The sequence below is a fragment of the Neophocaena asiaeorientalis genome, unplaced genomic scaffold (assembly GCF_003031525.2).
Source record: "Neophocaena asiaeorientalis asiaeorientalis breed wild unplaced genomic scaffold, Neophocaena_asiaeorientalis_V1.1 scaffold117, whole genome shotgun sequence".
Taxonomy (NCBI): Eukaryota; Metazoa; Chordata; class Mammalia; order Artiodactyla; family Phocoenidae; genus Neophocaena; species Neophocaena asiaeorientalis.
The window spans coordinates 1,534,984-1,553,431 of NW_020173951.1; the positions used below are offsets into that span (position 1 = coordinate 1,534,984).

Here is an 18,448-nt window from a genome sequence, read left to right on the forward strand (position 1 = left end):
TTTTTTTTTTTTTTTTTGTCCTATAAAATACAAGAATGATAATAAAAGTGGCTGGCTTTAAAAAAAAAAAGGGTATTGGCCAGCTTCATCATCTAGAATACTAAAGAATGTACTGCATAAATCAATTTCAGTAAAGAACTGACTTCCAGTTGGAATGGATGTTAGTAATGTACCAGGATTAGGAACAACAGGGTACCCAGAGATAACAATGTTGTGTATTGCTCAGAGGTGTTACTGACCAGGGTTCTTGGCCTCCTTAATCCATAGAAATTGATAAAAGGCCAGATGAGAAGTTCAGATAAGCTTTATTGGGACTCATGCTGCAGCAGGAGGGAGCAAAAACAAGTAACAGCGTCCCTTGCTCGCTCCCTAAGCCTGGGGGTGGGGGGAAGGAGCGAGCTGGTCCCTTAAATGGGGTGAGCCTAGCGGGAGATACATGGGTCAGACTGGAGAGGTGGCTTCGGTGGTCTGCCCCCCCCACTTGGTGGTGCTGTGTGCAGGGATCATGCAGAGGACCTGCTTTTGATACTGACACCTCAGAAGTGGCAGTTGGGTTTTTGGTCTTTTTGTATCTTGTTGTTCATAATTTGTACCAACTACACATGTAAGCAGTTATTTTTAGTCCCTTAGAGTTTCTTTGTATTTTGTTGCTCAAGGAGACTAAGAGACCTTTGCCCAGGTGTAAGTAAGTACTGCAGCAAAGGGTCCCAGGTCCCAGGTCCCACCCTATTTCAGAGGTCCTGGACAAACCTCCACCCTCAGCCCTTAAGTTTTCTTACCAGTAAAATAGCTATGTTATAGGGACAACGAACGGATAATGAGGCTTTGAGCCTTGTAATTTTCTATTACGGGTTTTATGCCTTGAAGTGCTTCTTTACTTATAGGATATTTATTAATTATTGGAAGAAGTTTTGAGGGATCTGGTTTTTGTTTTGTTTTGTTTGCGGTACGCGGGCCTCTCACTGTTGCGGCCCCTCCCGCTGCGGAGCACAGGCTCCGGACGCGCAGGCTCTGCGGCCATGGCTCACGGGCTCAGCCGCTTAGCGGCATGTGGAATCTTCCCGGACCGGGGCACGAACCCGCGTCCCCTGCATCGGCAGGCGGACTCTCAACCACTGCGCCACCAGGGAAGCCCCTGTTGTTGTTGTTTTTTAAACATCTTTATTGGAGTATAATTGCCTTACAGTGTTGTGTTAGTTTCTGCTGTATAACAAACTGAATCTGCTATATGCATACATATATCCGCATATCCCCTCCCTCTTGCATCTCCCTCCCACCCTCCTTATCCCACCCATCTAGGTGGTCGCAAAGCACCGAGCTGATCTCCCTGTGCCATGCAGCTGCTTCCCACTAGCTAGCTATTTTACATTTGGTCGTGTATGTATGTCCATGCCACTCTCTCATTTCGTCCAAGCTTACCCTTCCCACTCCCCGTGTCCTCAATTCCATTCTCTATGTCTGCATCTTTATTCCTGTCCTGCACCTAAGTTTAACAGAACCATTTTTTTTTAGATTCCGTATATACGTGTTAGCATACGGTATTTGTTTTTCCCTTTCTGACTTACTTCACTATGTATGACAGACTCTAGGTCCATCCACCTCACTACAAGTAACTCAATTTCATTTCTTTTTATGGCTGAGTAATATTCCATTGTATATATATGCCACATCTTCTTTATCCATTCATCTATTGATGGACACACTTAGGTTGCTTCCATGTCCTGGCTATTGTAAATAGTGCTGAATGAACATTGTGGTACATGACTCCTTTTGAATTATGGTTTTCTCAGTGTATATGCCCAGTAGTAGGATTGCTGGGTCATATGGTTGATCTATTTTCAGTTTTTTAAGGAACCTACATACTGTTCTCCATAGTGGCTGTACCAAATAACGTTACAACCAACAGTGCAAGAGGGTTCCCTTTTCTCCACAACCTCTCCAGCATTTATTGTTTGTAGGTTTTTTGATGATGGCCATTCTGACTGGTGTAGGTGATACCTCATTGTAGTTTTGATTTGCATTTCTCTAATGATGAGTGATGTTGAGGATCTCTTCATTTGTTTGTTGGCAATCTGTATATCTTTTCGGAGAACTGTCTATTTAGGTCTTCTGCCCATTTTTGGATTGGGTTTTTTTTTTTTTTGATATTGAGCTGCATGAGCAGCTTGTAAATTTTGGAGACTAATCCTTTGTCAGTTGTTACATTTGCAAATATTTTCTCCCATTCTGAGGGTTGTCTTTTTGTCTTGTTTATTGTTTCCTTTGCTATGCAAAAGCTTTTAAGCTTCATTAGGTCCCATTTGTTTATTTTTGGTTTTATTTCCATTTCTTTAGGAGGTGGGTCAAAAAGGATCTTGCTGTGATTTATGTCATACACTGTTTTGCCTATGTTTTCCTCTAAGAGTTTTATAGTGTCTGTCCTTACATTTAGGTCTTTAATCCATTTTGAGTTTATTTTTGTGTATGGTGTTAGGAAGTGTTCTAGTTTCATTCTTTTACAAGTAGCTGTCCAGTTTTCCCAGCACCACTTACTGAAGAGGATGTCTTTTCTCCATTGTATACTCTTGCCTCCCTTATCAAAGATAAGGTGACAGTATGTGCCGGGCTTTATCTCTGGGCTTTCTATCCTGTTCCATTGATCTATATTTCTATTTTTGTGCCACTACCATACTGTCTTGATTACTGTAGCTTTGTAGTATAGTCTGAAGTCAGGGAGCCTGATTCCTCCAGCTCTGTTTTTCTTTCTCAAGAATGTTTTGGCTATTCAGGGTCTTTTGTGTTTCCATACAAATTGTGAAATTTTTTGTTCTAGTCCTGTGTAAAATTCCATTGGTAGTTTGATAGGGATTTCATTGAATCTGTAGATTGCTTTCGGTAGTATAGTCATTTTCACAATGTTGATTCTTCTAATCCAAGAACATAGTATATCTCGCCATCTTTTTGTATCATCTTTAATTTCTTTCATCAGTGTCTTATAGTTTTCTGCATACAGGTCTTTTGTCTCCCTAGGTAAGATCTTTATTTCTTTCCTTCTGCTAACTTTGGGGTTTGTTTGATTCTTCTTTCTCTAATTCCTTTAGGTGTAAGGTTAGGTTGTTTATTTGAGATTTTTCTTGTTTCTTGAGGTAAGATCGTATTGCCATAAACTTCCCTCTTAAGGTAAGGTCATATTGCTATAAACTTCCCTCTTAGAACTGCTTTTCCTGCATCCCAAAGGTTTTGGGTCATCGTATTTTCATTGTCATTTGTTTCTGGGTATTTTTTTATTTCCTCTTTGATTTCTTCAGTGATTTCATGATTATATAGTAGTGTATTGTTTAGCCTCCATGTGTTTGTATTTTTTACAGTCTTTTTCCAATAATTGATATCTAGTCTCATAGGATTGTGGTCAGAAAAGATAATTAATGTGATTTCAATTTTCTTAAATTTTCCAAGACCTGATTTGTGACCCAAGATATGATCTGTCCTGGAGAATCTTCCATGAGCACTTGACAAGAAAGTTTATTCTGTTGTTTTTAGATGGAATGTCCTATAAATATCAATTAAGTCCATCTTGTTTAGTGTGTCATTTAAAGCTTGTGTTTCCTTATTTATTTTCCTTTTGGTTGATCTGTCCATTGGTGAAAGTGGGGTGTTTAAGTCCCCTGCTATGATTGTGTTACTGTCAGTTTCCCCTCTTATGGCTGTTAGCATTTGCCTTATATATTGAGGTGCTCTTATGTTGGGTGCATAAATATTTGCAATTGTTATATCTTCTTCTTGGATTGATCCCTTGATCATTATGTGGTGTCCTTCTTTGTCTCTTATAAGAGTCTTTATTTTAAAGTCTATTTTGTCTGATATGAGAATTGCTACTCCAGCTTTCTTTTGATTTCCATTTGCATGGAATATCTTTTTCCATCCCCTCACTTTCAGTCTGTATGTGTCCCTAGGTCTGAAGTGCGTCTCTTGTAGACAGCATATGTACAGGTCTTGTTTTTGTATCCATTCAGCAAGCCTGTGTGTTTTGATTGGAGCATTTAATCTATTTACATTTAAGGTAGTTATCAGTATGTTCCTATTACCATTTCCTTAATTGCTTTGGGTTTGTTATTGTAGGTCTTCCTTCTCTTGTGTTTCCTGCCTAGAGAAAGTCCTTTAGCATTTGTTGTAAAGCTGGTCTGGTGGTGCTTAATTCTCTTAACTTTTGCTTATCTATAAAGGTTTTAATTCCTCCATCAAATCTGAATGAGATCCTTGCTGGGTAGAGTAATCTTCGTTGTAGGTTTTTCCCCTTCATCACTTTAAATATATCCTGCCACTCCCTTCTGGCTTGCAGAGTTTCTGTTGAAAAATCAGCTGTTAACCTTATGGGGATTCCCTTGTATGTTATTTGTAGCTTTTCCCTTGCTGCTTTTAATATTTTTTCTTTGTATTTAATTTTTGATAGCTGTATGGTACTCTCTATACTTCCTGGACCTGACTGACCATTTCCTTTCCCATGTTAAGGAAGTTTTTGACTATAATCTCTTCAAATATTTTCTCAGATCCTTTCTTTTTCTTTTCTTCTTCCTGGACCCCTACAATTCAAATGTTGGTGCATTTAATGTTGTCCCAGAAGTCTCTGAGACTGTCCTCAATTCTTTTCATTCTTTTTTCTTTATTCTGCTCCCTGGAAGTTATTTCACCCATTTTATCTTCCAGCTCACTTATCCATTCTTCTGCCTCAGTTATTCTGTTATTGATTCCTTCTAGAGTATTTTTAATTTCAGTAATTGTGTTGTTCATCACTGTTTGTTTGCTCTTTAGTTCTTCTAGATTCTTGTTAAATGTTTCCTCTATTTTCTCCATTCTGTTTCCGAGATTTTGGATAATCTTTACCATCATTACTCTGAGTTCTTTTTCAGGTAGATTGCCTCTTTTGTCTTCATTTATTTAGTCTTGAAGGGTTTTACCTTACTGTAACAAATTTATTTTTCATTTCTTTTTTTTTTTTTTTTTTTTTTTGTGGGGGGGGATGATAGAGCTGGGTCTTGGTGCTGAGATGAGGACCTCCAGGAGGCCTCACTCTGATTGATATTCCCTGAGGTCTGAGGTTCTATCTTTCTCCAGTGGTTTGGACTTGGAGCTCCCACCACAGGAGCTTGGGCCCAACCTCTGGCCTGGGCACCAATATCCCACAAGCTTTGTGGCACAGTGAAGAAAAAAAACAGGAAGAAAGAAAAAAGAGCAGTACAATATCAAAGAATAAAAAACTAAATAAAATTAGAAAGATAAAAAATATATTAGGAAAAATAAAACTCTAATTGAAACAAATGCAACACGTTAAGATAAAACCAAACAGAAAAAAGGAAAAAAAAAGTGTGTGTGTGTGAGCAATCCAAAAGGAGAGATCACTAACGAAATATAAAGAATAAAGTAAAATTAGAAAAAAGATTTATTAGGAAAAATAAAAATATAAAAGAATCAACAACAATGAATCAAGAAGGCAAAACAGAACCCCAATCTAAAGGAGGAAAAAAGAAAAGAAAAGCCCTGACTATGGGGGCAGAATTTAGGCAGGGACGTGGGTTTGGGTGGACTGGGGCGATGTTCAAGCATGGGGCAGGGCCTCTACTTAAGACTTCTGCAGAAGGGGAGAGGCAGCAAGTCGATAGGTGGGCCTGTGGAATGTGGGGGTTCCGGAGTTTGGAGGTGGGGCCCTGAGTGAGGCTATGTGGATTGGGTTTAGGCCCAGCTTGTTGGAGGGGGGTCTCCGAGTGTAGGGGTAGGGCCCTGAATAGGGGTGCAGGAGCAGCGCTTGGGTTCTGCACTCTAGAAGGGAGGCTCCAAGGGCAGAGGATTAGGCCCAGTAGTCCAACAGGCCCCAGTGCCTAAGTGGACGGGGAAAGCACTGGCCCTATTCCATTCTGTTCCTTCACACCCCTCCCCCACTGTCTCCCCCAGGGTCTCCCCCATTACAGCTGGATCCCTAACCGTGGGTGGGTCCCACTGGGTGTAGGAACTCCTACCCTCCCCCAGCCACCCCTCAGGACTGCGGGTCCTGGAGGTCCGACCTTTACTTTTGCTCCCCCTTCCCGCCCTCCCACTCCCTCAGGATCTGCAGGGATGGAGGGGGCCTCGGTGAACAGAGGATCAAGCCCAGAACCTCAACAGGTTCCTGGGGGTCCAAGTGGGCAGGGGAAATCTGACCACACTCCCTTTTGATCCTCTGCCCTCAAATGGTTCCCCAATTTCCCCGTTTGGACGTGGGATCCCTTGCCCTCCCCCAGCCACCCCTCAGGGGTGCCAATCTCGTCCTGCCTCCACTTCTCCTCCCCCTTCACTCCCCCCATGCCACGTCCTACCCAGTCACTGGGGGTTCCTCCCGTCCCCTTAGGTGTCCGTGGTCCCCCACTGGTGCCTGGTAGGTGCCCTAGTTCGAGGGATCTGTTTGAATGTTGATGGGAGGTGCACTGAGAATTTTGCCAACATCAGTTTGAGATTTTGCCTGTAAGGAAGGTGGTAGCTGATTTAGTAGAGACAAATGATCACTATTTCCAGAATCTGCTCTAGTACCATCAGAGATGGAACAAATAAAAGATGTAGAGGGGTCATTTAATTCACCTGGAGAATTACTTTGATGACTACTGTCAATTTATAGAACTATTTCCCCCTTTTAGGAGAAAGAAATTCCAGCATGTTACTTCTCTAAGAATTCTAGGCCTAATAAATATGTAGGAGTGGAGGAACTAAGGAGAAAAGGGTGTGTATCTTTCAAAGGGCCTAAACAAAAGGGAATAGGTTCAGAGACAGGAACCTCTTGAGGTTCATTATGGGTTAGGAAAGACAGGGCCAGGCCCAAGGACAGCCTCCTCATGCTAGGCATTAGGCAGAAGGCAAAGCCACCTCCTTATTTTGCACTTAATGAGGCATGGAGGAATGGCATCTAGAACAGCAACTTTGTAGTATCTGAGCAAGAAACTTTAACCATGAAAACCGTGGAGCACGTGCAATCAAAATGCACATGTTGCTGATTACCCTGTACGACCTTCCACGTGTGGTGCTCGACTAGTAAGGGATGGTTTAAGGGAAAACAGCTCTTGTATGGTGGCTTCAGGAGACAAATGTGCAGGAATGCCTAATGCCTATACATGAGGAGGCTGTCCTTGGGCCCAGCCCTGTCTTTCCTGCTTCAATTAGAGATCCCACTATTTGAAGTGTTTTAGTACTCCAAGGCAGGGGCTGCTTCATAGTAGTGGGGTTGAGCACCAAGAGTGTGGCTCTAGTGTCAGCCTGAGAGATTCATCCCCAATCTGGAAAAATGTTTCCAGAATCTGGAAAAATGTTTCCCCAATCTGGAAAAATGTTTCTCCAAGTCAATTAAGGAGGAGGATTGGGAAGAGGCCCTGTAGTTCCTCAGAGCCCCATCACTGAGAATTGGGAAGATGATGGAAAGACTGGTTAGAGGGCTGAAGGCACCTAAAGTGTAGATTTGTAACAATCATTTTTCCAATGTCCTGGCTTTTTGTGATAGTAGCAAAAACTAGAAGGGTTTTGGTTTCGTTTAGGACCCTTCAGTTGCTAGAGTGGAAGAGTAAGAATTTTGGCGACCTTCCTTGGAGGTGACCCATTTGAGTACAAGAGAGCTGGTTTGCCATTAACTAAATCTGGAGTGGACATAGTTTCGCATTCCATCCTGGTCCTTTTTACTAAAAGGGAAAAGTCCCTGTTCAGCCCATTAATAAACATAGATTTAAAAGCTACTAGGGTAGAATCATCATCTGAAGGAAGACCAGAATTTTCTTTAGAAACAGTCTGAAGTTTATTGTAATAGTCATGAACAGGTTCATTAGATTTTTGTGTTCAAGCCTGAATTTTGTTCTGATCAACAAGCTTTGGAAAAGCCCTAGAAATTGCTTGTTGAAGTCACCTAGCAATTGCCTGAGCATGATCATATAATAAGTTAGGGGGCTAGGCTCCCAGTTGTAATTCTAGAGACCTTTCAGGACTTTCCCAATTAGCAATTTTCATCCAATACTGGGCCTGGCCTTTACCAACAAGCACATGAACTAGGTGATATAAGTCAGAGAAACCAGGTTGATAAGTCTGAATGACTATATTAAATCCCTCAGCAAATCTGTATAGATCGTTAGTTACTTTGGGAAAATCCTTGACTATGGCACTCAGCTTCAGTCAAGGGAATATAAGAAATTAAAAGTTTAGCCTCTGGATTCTCAGAAGGCTTGATATTAAAGGGACCATTTCTGTTAACTTCAGAGGAAAAATGAGAGGGGAGAGTTTCAGAGAAAAGGGAAGTTTGGTGAGAGAATTAGTATTGTTGCCAAAACCTGGCTTCTGTTCACCAGTGCCAAATAGAGACACTGAGACAGAGTTTGGAGAAGTAGAAAAGAGTGCTTTGCCAGGCAAAGGAGGCCATAGCAGGCTAACACCCTCAAGACTGTGCCCCTCTTCCTGGGAAATAGGAAGGGGTCTTATAGTTTCAGGGTGGAAAATAGGGCTGTAGATAAGGATCAGGACTGATGAAGTCTTGCATTTTTCTTTCCTCTTGGAGACACTGAGATCATCAGAGCTGGCGTCAGGTGGTTCTGGTGGTCCTTGAGGTTATTGTTCCATGACCTTCTTTCTAGAATGAAGAATGCTCACAAAGGAAAGGAGTGTTAGGGACTGTTGTCTTGGAGAAGTAAACACCAGGTGCACAGTACAACTTTAACTGGAAGGCAGTCATTTTCAGAGTGCAATTAAACAAGAAAGAGAGGGGGAAAAAGCAGAAAGAATAAGGGCTGAACAAGGGCTAACAACCCGGAGGGCGTCTCATCTAGTTTCTGCTACAGCAGTGTTGGGGGACTGATGGCCTAGGGGAGGCATGTGCAGCACAGAACAGAGAGACAAGATGTTATCAGAGGGAGACAAAGAAGCTGAGGGAGAGAAACCTGAGACTTTGGGAGCCATTTTATCTTTTTATCATTTGTTTGCCTTAGTTAATCTTAAAGTCTTATTTTACCAAGAGGCAATTTGAGACTCTTGATAACATTGGGAAGCCTCAAAATACCAGTTAAAATCAGCATTCCACTTAGTTCTGGAAATTTTTGAGCTACTGTAGTCCAGTCTGGATTTAAGGAAATTCGATTTGAGGATTTCAAAAATTCCCCATAATGGCCATTGATATTCTAAATTGCCTTTGGTCAGGTCAGTCCATTTAGTTAGTAATGCACATGAGAAAGGGCCATGTTTTTTGTTTTTTGTTTTTTGTTTTTTTTTTTTGCGTTACGCGGGCCTCTCAATGTTGTGGCCTCTCCCGTTGCAGAGCACAGGCTCCGGACGCGCAGGCTCAGCGGCCATGGCTCACGGGCCCAGCCGCTCTGTGGCATGTGGGATCTTCCTGGACCGGGGCACGAACCCGTGTCCCCTGCATCGGCAGGCGGACTCTCAACCACTGCGCCACCAGGGAAGCCCAGGGCCATGTTTTTTAAACATAAAATTCGCCAGAGTCCCTATGGGGGAGACATCTTCAAAATACTTAGATAACTGGAATCCCATTTCTTAGAGGTTTTTCCTGTAGAGTAAAGAACAATTTCCAAACAGCTTAAACAGTTTACAGCACAAGTAGTATAATTTAAACAGCTTGCAAGCTAATCCCACCTGGTCCTAAGGAGGAGACAGCATGGTCCTGGAGGAGCCTGACTGAGGCTTTTATTTTAGGCAGTCTCCACAGGCATCCAAAGGAATAGGCTGAAGGCTGAAAAACCCAGCACCGTTTCAGAGAAACAACCCCTGTTCCCAAAGGAATAGGTTGAACATCTCAGCCTGTTTCAGTGAAATAGTCTAATCTCAAAATCAGACCCAAGTGCCAAACAAGTACTCACATACAGAACAGGGCCTTGACCAGAAAGATGAAACCTTTAAAGAGATCCTAAATAAAGCCTGGAGAGCTTCAAATGCAAAGAAGGCCTGAGCTTGGATTCAGGAGAAAGATGTACTTTCAACCTCCAAGGTTGGTGAGAAAGGCAGTGAGTGACAGTGGGCTCAATTGAGGGTACCACAGCTGTTTGCTCACCAGCCTCACAGCTGTCAGGTGTCTTCTCTGATCCCTATATGGGCCACCAAAATGTTTACCTGAAACAAAAAGACTTAGTTTTTTTTGCCAGCAAAGATGGGTTTATTTGGGATCAGCAGAGAATTGCTGTTCGAAGTCTGCAGACATAGCAAGCCACATGCAGGTCTCTACACGAAGAGGGAAGGAGAACACTTCATGGTGTTGCCGACCTCTCAGCTTCTGTGCACCAATGCTGAACAGAAATATGGAGACAGAGATTTTAGAGGATAAGAGAGATGGCTTTATTCCTTTGCCAGGCAAAGGGGAAAACACATCAGGCTAGTGCCTCAAGAACTGTGCCCACTTCCCTGGGGAATTGGAGAGGATTTTATAGGTGGGGTTCACAGTCTAGGGTATATGATAAGGATCAAAGTAGTGAAGGTCTTGCATTTTTCTTCTTCTTGCATTATTTCAAAACAGTCATAGCTGGCGTCAGGCAGCCCAGTAATTGGGTCCATTTATCTCTGGTTTATCGGCCTGCGACTTTCTTTCTGAGAAGCTACAGGGGTGATTCATTACAAGGGAGTGCAGAGAATGTAAACACCAGGAGCAGGATGTAATTTACATAGAGTTAGGGAGTGATGGGTTAGCTTTGTGAAGTACAAATCTATTTACAGACACTACAGATTAGTAACAGTTAAAATAAAACTATGAGTGATTAACACTTTCAGCCTTGTTCCTTCTCTAGCCTGTTCACTGTTCCCTTTATTTTCCTTGTTCTCAGGAGAGGGAAAAAAACCTCACCTCTATTTTTACTGCAACAATAGGGAGGAAAAGGAAGTCAGGAGACTGCAGGAAACAAAGAGTCCAGGGCTTGTCATTGGCTGAATCCTGGCCAGGAAAGGAGTCTTTCTTCTTCCTGTTGGGCTCTGCTGTCATCAGAGGGTGTGAGAACCCCCACTTTGGTCTCCTGACTCTATTTATATTAGGTTTCTGTTTATTAATTTTTACGATTCTCTTTGCTGAAAATAAAGAAAAAATTCCATTAAGAACACTCATAATCCTACTAATCCTGAGGTGGGGAACAAACTCACAGAAGACAATTTGGCATCCCAATGTCAAATCCTTTCTTATGAAAACCATACACACACACACAAACACACACACACACACACACACACACACACACACTGATGTTAACGAATGCTTTCCTGTACCTTCAGTTTTAATATCTGAATTACATTTTATTGTCTAGATAAATCATAATTTATTCAACCAGTCCTTTTTTTTTTTAAAGACATTCAAATTCCAGCTTCTCCCTAATTCATATAACACAGGGCATATATAATCGGCTAAAAATTAACTTGAAATAAGAAAGCAAAAGAATTTTTAACAGCAAAATAATTATCAATATATGGAAAATCCAATGACTGGGAATATTCATTGGTGATCAATTTCTCATTTTCTAAAGAAATTTTCATTTTCACCAGATTTTTTTCTTGACCACTAAATTAAAAATAGTTAGCTAGAAGTTCCTATGCCTTTATATATATCTGTGTCAGAGTTTGAACTAGGTCAGTCTTAACTTGAATGCTTTTTGTCTAGGTCGTTTCTGACCAAATTGTTGGCCACTGGCAAAGTAGTCACGCATATGGCACTTCCCCAATTAACAAGGCCTCTTCTCATATCTGTTCATATACAGCTAACAAAAGATGTATATGCTCTTGTCATATGAGTAAAATTGTTTCCTTAGTTAATGCTATCACCTACCTAGTGATATATATTTTCAAGTTTTGTACTGTTGACTGAAAAAAATACACAACCTAAAAGTTGAGAAGTATGTTTTGCTTGGGGCACAAAACTGAGGACTTCAGCCTGGAAGACAGCCTCTCAGATAGGTCTGAGCGACTGCTCCCAAGAGGTAAGGGAGGACCCAGGATATATAGGGGTTTTTGCAAAATATTCGGAACATCAAAGATTGCTGTTAATAAAAGGAAACCAGACATCTCAAGTTAAGGAATTTAGTGCTTGTCTAGGTATGAGAAGAACAAGAGTCTGAACTTACTGAAATCATTCCTTTAATATACACCTTAGCTACCTGGGGCCAGTGTCCTGTTCTTTCCCAGTCTGGGTCCCCTCAGGACTCACCCTAGGGGTCAGTGGTAGTGGCTTAATGGCCTTAGCATTCTTTGTTTGCTGATATGGCAGGCAACATTTTTTATTCACAGTACTAATGAATGAATGGCAAATAATCTGTGTTTTGATGGAATCCAGTGTTTATCACAACCCCCCTCTGCTGCCACATAGATGGGGAATAGCAGAGCAAGCCTGGCGGAGGACATGGGTAGTTGAAGGGGCATCAGGAGATTAGTGAAATGAGAAATCAGTGTGTGCAGAGGCTTCTGTGGAGAGGGTGTTTGACCGAGTAAGGTTTGGATTAATGGCAAGAGGGAGGAGTTTGAACTTCACCTTTACACTAGAGACTCTGCTCCCTACTTCAGAAGAGAACTTCCACAGGCTTTGCTTCCATGTCCTCCCAGCTGCCTGCCCCATGCCCCTGAATGGCCTGCACTCCTGCAGTCCTAGTGGAGACCATTTTCTCCAGACAAGCCCTCTCAATTCTGCTTCATTAATTTCTCTGCCTCCAGTGACTCATTCCTACCAATTGACTAGCATACTGACATTTTTTTCCCATCTTAAAAAACAAAAACTCATGTTTTTCCCTTTCTCTTCCAGCTACTGACCCACTTTTCTCTGTTCTTTCAAAACAAAACTCTCTGAAAGAGAGGTATATAGTAGGTGCTCAGTAAATAATTTTTCAATGAATGAACAAATGAAAACACTTTTAAGGGAGTAAGGCTTTTGTGATAATCCAGGTGTGAGCCGATTTAAGCCTACTGTTAACGAGAATAAAAAAGAAAGGGGATGTGGGGGAAAGAAGTATATTGAAAATCTCCATAACTTCCTCTCAATGTTGTTGTAAACCTAAAAGTGCTCTAAAAAAATAAGTCTTTAAAAAAGAGGAGGTAGTATATAAACTTCAAAGGAAAAATTAAAAATCTTTTATGACATGTTGTATACAGTTGATTCTTGAACAACACAAGTTTGAACTATGAGAGTTTTTTCAGAGACATGAGTTTTTCACTAGTTTTTTTCACTTCACTACTGGAGTTTTTACTCCAGTACTACACAACATGGTTGGTTGAACCTGAGTGTGCGGAACTGCGGGTACTGAGGACCAGCTATAAATTAAATATGGATTTTCAACAACATGGAGGGTCGTACTGATCTCAGAGAGACAGCATTGAGCAGTCCTGAAGAGACATCTTAGTTCTCTGCCCAGGAATTGAACCTGGGTAGCCTGAATGAAAACCAGGAATCCTAGCTGCTAGTTCACCAGGGACTAGTGGCTAGAGGCAAAATTCTCCTGGCTCTTACCCCCATTGAAAGCAAGAATGTTTCAAGGAGGCAAAAACTGTAAAAACAGGTACAAAGTTTATTATTAGAGACACAGCACAAGGTATGCGAGAGCACACAAAGAAACAGTTTATTTTACTTAAGTCAGAAGCTAGGCAGAAATACACACCCAGAGAGAAGGGGTGTGGGAGTCCTCTCTAATGAGGAGGAGCACAGTAAAGAGGTGATTTAAATCCTGTATATAGGACAGTCCTTCTGGGTCTTTGTTTACCTTTGGCTAATTATCTTGTTTCTTTTTCCACCCGCCCCAAGATGCACGTGCAACTTTTTGTTGAGATGGATCCCACCACAGAGGCCTGTGGGTGTATGTCCACACTTATTATGGGGTGGCACCCCCTCCCTTTTTGACACCCAAGGAGCCTTCCTTTGCATGTGCAGACAGGAAGTGTTCCTTGACCTCAGGAGTGGTCATCTTATCTCTTTACTTCAGCAGAGCTCAGCTTCTGCCACTGGCTTTGTCCTTGGAGTGTCTGGGTGAGAACAAAGCTTCAGTTTTACTCCACTTGACAGACACCAGTTGTCTGGCCCAAGGGCCCATCTATCTCCTACCTCAGTACCCTTAAACCCTGCATTGTTCAAGGGTCAACTGTATATGTAACATAGGAGAAGAAATAGCCTGTAATTTTAGCATTCTATGTTTGATAATAAGATTAATTGGTGGCACAATGGATGGATATACTTGATAGAAGTGATTTGTTTTCTTGCTTCAAATATTTTCATTTTCAATTTATCATATACCTTTTCTTCTAAGAATAAAAACCCTATCATCTTAATATTACAGATACTTGTTGACCAGGTAATCTTTTATTTCTCTTTAGACTCCTCTTGATTTTGGCAATTTCTCAGATTTTTCTTGTTTTTAATGACCTTGGAAGTTTTGAGAATTATTGGTTAAGAATTTCATAGAATTTCCTCAATTGGGATTTGTCTGATATTTTTCTAATAATTAGACTGGAATATGTTTGGGGAGAAAGATCACAGGTGTAAACTGCCATTCTCTTTTCTTTTTTTTTTTTTTTTTTTTGCGGTACGCGGGCCTCTCACTGTTGTGGCCTCTCCCGCTGCGGAGCACAGGCTCCGGACGCGCAGGCTCAGCGCGGCCATGGCTCACAGGCCCAGCCGCTCCGCGGCATGCGGGATCTTCGTGGACCGGGGCACGAACCCGTGTCCCCTGCATCAGCAGGCGGACTCTCAACCACTGCACCACCAGGGAAGCTCCATTCTCTTTTCATGGGTACATACTATCAATATGACTTAGCACTGTTGATGTTAATCTTGATCAGCTGGCTGGAGATAGTGTTTATCAGGTCTCTCTACTGTAAAGTTACTCTTTTTTTTTTCTTTCTATAGGGTACTTTTTGAAAGAAAGTCACTACATGCACCCCAAACTTAAGGAGTAGGGAGTTATGCTTCATTTCCTTAAGGTGGAGTCTCCACATAAATTATTTGTCATTTTTCAAGAGATTTGTCTATTGCCTCCTGTTTTTTATTTATTTGGTTTTTAAAAATTTATATCAGTATGGACTCATGAATAATTATTTTATACCCTGGGTTATAATCTAATAAAACTTTCAGTGAGCTGAATTGTGTCCCCCTCCCAAATTCATACGTTAACACCCTAAACCCCAATGTGATGTTATTTGGAGATTGTTGCCTTTGGGAAGTTAAGTAGATTTAAATGAGGTCACGAAGGTGGGGGCCTCATGATGGGATTAGTGGTCTTATAAGAAGAGACATCAGAAACTCTGCTCAATCTCTCTCTCTCTCTTTCTCTGCCATGTGAGGACCCAGCAACCACCTGTAGGCCAGGAAGAAGGCCCTCATTGGGGAACAGAATTAGCCAGCACCTTGCTCTTGGATTTCCCAGATTCCTGAATTGTGAGAAATAAATTCCTGTTTATTTCTATTTAAGCCACCCCGTTATTGGTATTTTATTATGGCAGCCCAAGCTGACTAATACAATACTTTATTTTTTTGGTCAAAATAAAGTATTGTATTTGGCCATTGGGAGCTGGTTGACTTGTCTTCCATATCCCTCTGGCATACCCCCATCATTGTGCTTTTTTTTTCTTTAGACTAACTTTCTGGAACTAGAAGATGCTCCAGATTCATTTAGTATATTTCTTGCCCCAGTCCTATTATCAGTCATTTCTCCAATGGTCCTGATTCTTTTCATTGGAGAATGGTGTTAAAAACCAAGATCTGGGGGCTTCCCTGGTGGCACAGTGGTTGAGAGTCCGCCTGCCAATGCAGGGGACGCGGGTTTGTGCCCCGGTCCAGGAAGATTCCCACATGCCGTGGAGCGGCTAGGCCCGTGAGCCATGGCCGCTGAGCCTGCGCGTCCGGAGCCTGTGCTCCGCAATGGGAGAGGCCACAACAGTGAGAGGCCCGTGTACCGCAAAAAAAAAAAAAAAAAAACCCAAGATCTGATGCTAAGTGTGCTCATTGCTACTAGGAAGTCATCAATTCTAGGCCTTTTCATCTGACAGAATGAAAGGATATATATGTGCATAGGATATATATGTGCAAGGATATATATATGTGCATAGTAACCTGTGTATATTCACATAACTATAAATATTTTCATATGTAACCATCTATATTAATATTAAGCTAAACATGGGTTTATACTGTTGTCTCCAAATCTAATCTGTTACCTCCTTGAAGAGTACCCCTACTCCTTTCCTTGCTTATCTGTAACCTTTCTTCCACTCCAATAGTGAGAAACCTGGCTTCTGCCATCTGCCACTCATTTACTTGTTGAATTCTGGTATACATGTATAGCAGTATCAAAATTGTTAATCTTTACCCCTATGAGAAACAACTTTATTAACTATAGTCCTCATCTTCTGCCTGTCATCTTACTGCCTCTAAAATATGGAATGCATCACAGATTTGCATGTCATCCTTGTGCCGAGGTCATGCTAATTTTCACGTGTCATTCTAATTTTAGTATATGTGCTGACAAAACGAGCACAATAATCAAACTTTTAACAAAGATGACAACATGACCACTGTAGGAAAGAAGAATATACTGTCTACACTCAGAACCTTTTAACATATCATTTCATTTCATTTACTTTGTGAATGTACTTTGTTGCATTTAAAGGAAAGAAGTCCCCCTCCCAACTTACATAAATCATCATAGTATTGAATTATTTGTGAAATAGCAAAATGTTCATATTTTAAACTGTTTTGAAAAACATCTAGATTCAATACTTTCCTTGTTTACTTCAATAATGAGTAAATAAGAATCTTTGGCAATTAGCAACCTAATTGTTCACATCAGTGAGGGACTACTAATGGAATTTAAAACTCTAAACAGTCTGTCTTTTTAAAAAATTATATTAAGCATCCTTCCTTCCTCATCGTTTTTCCACATTGTTTTCATTATCAGTTTGTAAATTTATGCCTTTTTAAAACAGAGGTAGTATTTAGATAAACTTTCCTCCAGCCCCCTCTCAAAGGCTGCTGATTATGAGCTATGTTGACTTATTTATTAAAATATAGTAATAAGTAAAGAATGTCCTTGCCACCTACCTAACTATACTATCCCTGGCTTCACTTAAAATTTTTTCCAGCTTTATTGAGGTATTATTGGCAATTAAAAATTGTATATGTTTGAGGTTTACAATGTGATGTTTTGATATTTGTATACATTGTGAAATGATTATACAACCAAGCTAATTAATATATCTATTACTTCAAAAGATTCAATTATCACATTACTTGTGATGTACTTTCTTAGCAAATTTCAAGTATACAATACATTATTATTAAATATAGTCACCATGTACGTTAGGTCAGCAATAATAAAAATGATAATATTTTAATTGAAGTACAACTTATAATGGCTGTAATTTTTTACACATTTAATTGCATATGTTTAATCTTTACCAGAAAAGCCCTTATTTTTATTAAATATCATAAATTATGCCTTACTTTACCATTAAAAGATTTTAGATGACCAAATCACATAGGAATATCCAGTTTTTAAAATACAGAGTAATATTTCTGATTGGGAAAGAGAAAACCAATTTTATTTTATTTTATTTATTTATCTTTTGCGGTACGCGGGCCTTTCACTGTTGTGGCCTCTCCCGTTGCGGAGCACAGGCTCCAGACACACAGGCTCAACGGCCATGGCTCATGGGCCCAGCCGCTCCGCGGCATGTGGGATCTTCCCGGACCGGAGCACGAACCTGTGTCCCCTGCATCGGCAGGCGGACTCTCAACCACTGCGCCACCAGGGAAGCCTGAGAAAACCCATTTTAAAGTGTGTGTGTGTGTGTGTGTGTGTGTGTGTGTGTACTATTTAACTTCTTTCTCTTAAGTGAGCATTGCTAGCTGTAACTCTGTATTTCTTTAAATGTGGTTGGGCTCACCTTAAGTGGAGAAATTGGAAATTATTACAAGACAGTGAATTATTTTACAATGGTTTTCTAAACAATAATCACCAAAATAAGTAGTGATTGAGTCATTACTTTAGCCGTATTTCCCAAAAGCTGTGTTCTTTTTAAAGATGAAAAACACATGAATAGTTTTTCTTCATAGAACCTGTTGCCATAAAAAAATACCACAGCTTGGGTAGCTTAAACAACAGAAATTTATTTGAAGGCTGAAATCCAAGATCAAGATGTTGGCAGGTTTGGTTTCCTCTGAGGCCTCGCCTTGGCTCACAAATGCCAGCCCCGCCTTCTTCCTGCCTCTTCCCGTGGTTGTTCCTTGCACACTCCTGGTGTCTCTTCCTCTTCTAATACAGATACCAGTCATACTGGATTAGGGCCACCCCAATGGCAGCTCTGATCAGCTCATGCAGGCCTTATCTGTATATACGATTACATTCTGAGGTACTGGGGGTTGGGACTCAACACATGAATTTTGGGGGGACACACATAACATAGCAGAACATTTCGTGTGACTTTTGGAAATCAGACTCTGTCTTGTGTTTGCCAT

General features: G+C 41.0%; 2 protein-coding genes and 1 non-coding gene across 3 annotated transcripts in view; 2 read left to right on the forward strand and 1 right to left on the reverse strand.

The window, feature by feature from the left end:
- Positions 1 to 68, forward strand: part of LOC112404765 (metallothionein-like) — a 412-nt gene extending 344 nt beyond the window's left edge. The window contains exon 2 of the mRNA XM_024752871.1: positions 2 to 68. The gene's annotated coding sequence lies outside the window, so the exon portion shown is untranslated. The remainder of the gene's footprint in view (position 1) is intronic.
- Positions 1 to 18,448, forward strand: part of NEK10 (NIMA related kinase 10) — a gene marked incomplete at its 3' end in the record, with an annotated part of 188,453 nt that overhangs the window by 131,319 nt on the left and 38,686 nt on the right. The gene's annotated exons all lie outside the window — the stretch shown is intronic.
- LOC112404767 (U6 spliceosomal RNA) lies at positions 16,364 to 16,469 on the reverse strand. The gene has a single exon (XR_003004166.1). It is a non-coding gene; the product is annotated as a U6 spliceosomal RNA (small nuclear RNA).